Source organism: Gekko japonicus, unplaced genomic scaffold (genome assembly GCF_001447785.1).
Source record: "Gekko japonicus isolate JY-2015 unplaced genomic scaffold, Gekko_japonicus_V1.1 scaffold1855, whole genome shotgun sequence".
In the NCBI taxonomy this organism is placed as follows: domain Eukaryota; kingdom Metazoa; phylum Chordata; class Lepidosauria; order Squamata; family Gekkonidae; genus Gekko; species Gekko japonicus.
This window is the reverse complement of record NW_015176508.1, coordinates 280,561-286,400: the sequence shown is the minus strand read 5'-3', so window position 1 is coordinate 286,400 and position 5,840 is coordinate 280,561.

Here is a 5,840-nt window from a genome sequence, read left to right as displayed (position 1 = left end):
GGGGGGGGGGGGGGGTGTGGGGTGTGAGAAAGGGAAATGGCAGACGGGCACCCATGTGAACAGAGCCTGCAAGCATGCAACACCTTCCCATCCACGGGGCACAAAAACATGCTTTGACTGTGATATTTCCAAAAATATTGTAACAAACCATGTTTGGAAAAGACTGCAACAAAGCAGGGGAAACATTAAAAAAATGGACTGTTAGCAGATGATGAAGTGCAGATACTCCAATAAAACCTGCTTTGGTTTGGATGCCAAACTGAAGCAAGACCTTTGACGTGTGACCCAGGAGAACCACTGCCAGTCAGAGTAGAAAATATTTGGCTAAAAAGAGCAACAGATAAAGCAACTGTGTGTATTTAGTGTCACACTGAGCCCTGCTATAGAGAGTGGAGACAGTCACATGTTGCAAAGTGCTGCGTTTGGGGCACGGGTGAAGTGTCCATAAGCCACATTTATGGGTCACCGGTCTATGGCATTATTTGAAATATTTAATATGATTATGAAAGTTAGTACACAAAAGACTATGTCAAAAAACAACAATCCTAAAACAAAATTAAAAAGTTGCTGGAAGTAGTTCAGTTCTTAAATGTAATCTTTCTCGTTCCCTGTCGGGAAACTGATTTATTTTATTTATTTCTTTTTATTTTATTTCATTTATACTGGGTAAATACACTGACATGCGGTGGTGGAAGTAAAAAGAACAACTTGCTTGTCATTTTTAACGGAACATGTGAAGTATCCTTATACTGAGACCACTGGTCCTTCCTATTTACGAAGTTACATAAATGCATTTGTACGTAATCCTATGAGAGGAAAGGCAGCTTGATTTAAACAGTTTTGATCATAATCTGGTCAGAAGATTAAACCCCCCTCCCCTCAAAACTGCAGCCTCCTCCTGAGTATACTTTTCATTTTTTAAAAAAAGTCAAGGGTTTTGGTACACATATCTGCACATGCATTTAATGTGTCCTCAAGGAGATCTATTGCTGTCCTGCCACCTGACTTACTTCAACCGATCTATAGCTGAGGACTGAGCCTTGGCCCTTCTGCATGCAAAAGTATATGTCCTGCCCTGAACTGTGGTTCTCTCTAGGCACGCACACAAACGCATTAAAGTTGTTCCCATGCAACAAGTATCATTTTGACTCATTCTTGGTATTAAAGTTGCACAGAGTGAGAAGGCAATGGACACGTTTGCCAGCTGGGAAGAGAAACAGTGGGAGGGAAATAAAACTTTTTTTAAAATGAAAAAGGAGAACAAAGGAACCAGTCAATATTAATAACTGAACCAATGTTGTCAAACTTGTAAATGTGTTATAAGATCTCTAAGTATCAAATAATATAGTAAAGCAGGGCTATTTTTGGGCAGGAACGGACAGGAACAGAGTTCCGGCTGGCTCCCAAGTTGGCCACGCCCAGCAGGAACTTATTAGCATAACAGGCCACACCCAACAGCAGAAACTCATTAGGATTGGCTACATTCGGGGTGTGTGGCCTAACATGCAAAAAGCCCTGGGTTTTGACAACAAACAAGGTAAACACCCTTTTTTTGTAGCAGGAACTCCTTTGCATGTTAGGCCACACACCCCTAATGTAGCCAGTCCTAATGAGTTTTTGCTGTTGGGTGTGGCCTATTATGCTAATGAGGTTCCTGCTGGGCGTGGCCAACTCGGGAGCCAGCCGGAACTCCGTTCCTGTGCGTTCCTGCCCAAAAATAGCCCTGGTGTTACAAGATCTTTAAGTATCAAATAATATAGTAAAGTAATAAGATTCGAAAGTTGACACCACACATGGCGCGAGTAGATCATAAACTAGAATCTGATCTGTCTAAACAGCCTATACTGTTTGTATATATTCAAGCCACACCCACGAAGTACAAGCATCAGCCTGTAATCTCCAAGATTACCATGTCAGATATCCTGCCTGCAAATAGCACCGCCTTCTGGGAACTAATCTGCACATAAGACACCTACCGGCCAACTACAAAACTGTGACATTAAAATGTTCATTTTGATCATGCATGTCTCAAAGTGGGCAGCTTATTCATCCACTTCATTTATGTATGTGTATCTATTTACAAAATTTATATCCTGTCTTTCCGCCCTCACAAGGGCCACAAGGTACCTAACGAATTACAGAATGCATAATAGAATCAAAACCATTTTAAAAGCATTTAGAGCCAAACCACCCCCACCACCCCCGAAAAACACACTATTAAAACCAAGGCTCCCTTCTCAGCTGCGGAGTCTTGTGAGCAAAAATTCTGCTTTGTGAGCTGCTGGTATCAAAGTTGTGAGCGAGCGATTTGGCTGCGGCATGAATTAGTTGGCTCTGGAGCCCTCCTGCCTGAGCGAAGACAAAAATGTGTGTGCCGGAGGCTAAAAAACTGTGAGCTAACTCACACTCACTCAGCTTAGAGGGAACACCGGTTAAGACATTTAAACAGAGAACTAAAATACATTAAAAGACACAAAAACAGCAATTAAAACATTGGTCAGGAAGGAGGAATCACTGAGCGAATGCCAAACAGAACAAGAACTCCACCCGCTGGAAAAAGAGGGCAACAGAAGGGGGACAGCGGAAGGGAGTTCCAGAGTTTTGGGCCATGGCAGGGAAGGCCCCCCGCTGGTTGCTGCCCAGCAGTCCCCAGCAGACAGAGGCACCTGAAGCAGGGCCTCCAAAGGGGACTGCAAGTGGCTGGGCGGGTCATTAAAGGAGCAGACAGTCCTTCAGGTATGTTGGTCCCAAATTATATAGGGCTTTGAAGGTCAATGGAGCTGCGGTGGCTCAAGTGTTTAAGATGCTGAACTGCAGGCTGTGGAAGGTTGGTAGTTCAGCAGTTCGAGACCCGAGTGTGCCGCATGATGGAGTGAGCTCCTGTCTCTAGTTCCAGCTCCTGCCAACCCAGCAGTTTGAAAGCGAGAAATTGCAAGTAGATAAATAGGGACCACTTCGGTGGGAAGGGAACAGCGTTCCGTGTGCCTCGGTGTTTAGTCATGCCGGCCACATGACCACGGAAACGTCTTCAGACAGCGCTGGCTCTTCGGCTTGGAAGCGGAGATGAGCACCGCAACCCTAGAGTCGGATTCGACTGGCTTTCGAGCAAGGGAGACCTTTACCTTTACCTTGAAGGTCAAGATCAGCACCTTGATTTTTGCCCGGAAGCAAAATGGCAGCCAGCGTCGATGGAGTTATATGACCCCCACAGCCTACTCTAGTCAACAACATTCTGGCTGCAGTACACTGTACCCACTGAGGTTTCTGGGCACTTTTCAAGGGCAGCCCCACACAGGGCGCATTGCAGTAATCTAATCTAATGTAACCAGGGTATGCACACCACAGTGGCCAGGTCTTTTCTGCCCCGTCAAAGTTGGTAAAAGGAACTCCTGGCGACAGCTGCCACCTGCTTATCCAGCAGGAGGCCTAGGTCCAAGAGCACCCCCAGACTACAAACGTAGCCCCCCGACCCCAACCCCAATCGACAATGGGTGGCACCTTAAATCCCGGGTCCGACCTCCCACCCACCAGTAGCACTTCCATCTTGCTGGGGGTAAGCTTCAGTTTATTAGCCCACATCTACTCCAAAACAGCATCCAGGCACTGGTGCAAGGTTTCTACAGCCTCCCTGGGATCAGCCAGAAGTGCGAGAGTATCAACTGCATATTGGTGACAACCCAACCCAAATCCCTGGATGACCTCGCCCAGCTGTTTCATGTAGATGTCAAAGAGCCCAGGGAACACAGTTGACTTTTGCAGGACCCCACAGGCCAAATCACCTTGCTCAAGAATAGAACATTTGAGACTGGTCGATAATTATTTTTATTTATTGTATTTATTGCATCTGTACCCCACCCTATCCCATGATGGGCTCAGGGCAGCTCACAACAAAGACAAGACTATAAATATACAGTTATAAACAATGTTCCCTCTAAGCTGTGGAGTCCTGTGAGCAAAAATTATTCTACTTTGTGAGCTACTGGCATTAAAGTGGTGAGCGAGCAATTTGGCTACTGCATAAATTAGTCTGCTCTGGAGCCCTCCTTCCTGAGATAAGACAGAAATGTGTGAGCCGGAGGCTAAAAAAACTGTGAGCTAGCTCACACTAACTCAGCTTAGAGGGAACACTGGTTATAAACCAGTTAAATAAAGACAGGATGGCACCAAAATTAATAAGACCTTCTGGGTTCAGGGTGGGCTTCTTTAGAAGTGGATGGACCACAGCCTGTTTCAAGTCTGGGGCAACCACTCCCTCTCTTAAGGAAGCATTAACTACCTCTTGTACCCAGTCAGACAGCCCCCCCGCAGAAAATTTAAGTAACCAGAAAGGGAACAAGCCATACAAGCAGGTGGTAGGCAGTGTTCCCTCTAAGCTGAGTTACTGTAAGCTAGCTCAGAGTTTTTTAGCCTCTGATCTTGGGGTATGGGTGAACCGTAGGTTAAATATGAGCAGCTAGTGTGATGCGGCAACAAAAAGGCCTAATGCAGTCTTGGGGTGTATCAACAGAGGCATAACATCAAAATCTCAAGATGTCATAATCCTGCTGTACACTGCATGGGTCAGGCCACACCTGGAGTCTTGTGTGCAATTCTGGAGGCCTCGGTTCAAAAAGGATGTGGACAGAATGGAGCAGGTGCAGAGGAGAGCGACAAGGATGATCAGGGGCCTGGAGACCAAGCCCTATGAGGAACAGTTGAGGGACTTGGGAATGTTTAGTCTGGGGAAGAGGAGGTTGAGAGGGGACATGATGGCTCTCTTTAAGTATTTGAAGGGCTGTCACTCAAAGGAGGGCAGGGAGCTGTTCCTGTTGGCAGCAGAGGAGGGGACTCATGAGTTCATGCGGGGTGGAAGGGTTGCCTCAGTGCTTAGTTCTCGTGGCCCTTTCTTACGCACCCAGAAAAATGCTGACTGCCACTTTGTGGTCAGGAATCAATTTTTCTCCAGTCTGTTTGGCTGGAGATTCTGGAGGGTTTTTGTCATGTTCTGGGCGTGGAACAGCAGACACTGGGGGTATGGAGGGGGAGGTATTTATGAATCTCCTGCACTGTGCAGGAGGCTGGACTAGATGACCCTGGAGGTCCCTTCCAACTCTATGATTCGCAATCATAGGTTTAAATTAAGGGCGGACGGTACCGGCAGGATATTAGGGAAAACTTTTTACAGTAATAGTTGTGCAGCAGTAGAATCAGCTTCCTCGGGAGGTGGTGAGCTCCCCCTCCCTGGCAGTCTTCAAGCAGCGGCTGGACAAACCCTTGTCAGGGATGCTCTAGGCTGATCCTGCATGCAGCAGGGGGGCTGGACTAGATCGCCTGTATGACCCCTCCCAACTCTGTGATTCTATTTCCACAAACTAAACCTCTATTAAATGGACAGGATATAATTCTCCAGGCCTGTGGATGATCTAAGTGAAGCATCTGAACAGTCTCCAAAGGTAGACCACATTGCAGTAGTCAAGGCCCGAATGATCAGGCATCAACCGTGGAGTCCAAATTTCAGTTCTCCAGTAAGACACGCAGCTGGCAAATCGACCAGAGTTGGTTAAAGGTACAAGACAGAGGTGGGACCTGAAGCATCCATCTGCAGCCGCAGAGAAGTACCTCCCGGCTGAGAAACGTTTCTCTTAGAGCTCGTTCAATCCCATCCGGAGCTGACTGACAACATCCCATTCCTTGGATGGCACAATTATTCCACAGTTTCGTCCAGACTTCGCTTATTTGTCTGAGAGGACAAAGGTTAAGGCGCTTGGGGCTCTTTAGCTTGGAGAAACGACAGCTGAGGGGTGACGTGATTGAGGTATCTAAGATTATGCATGGGAAAGATCAGGTAGGGCAAGAGGTAC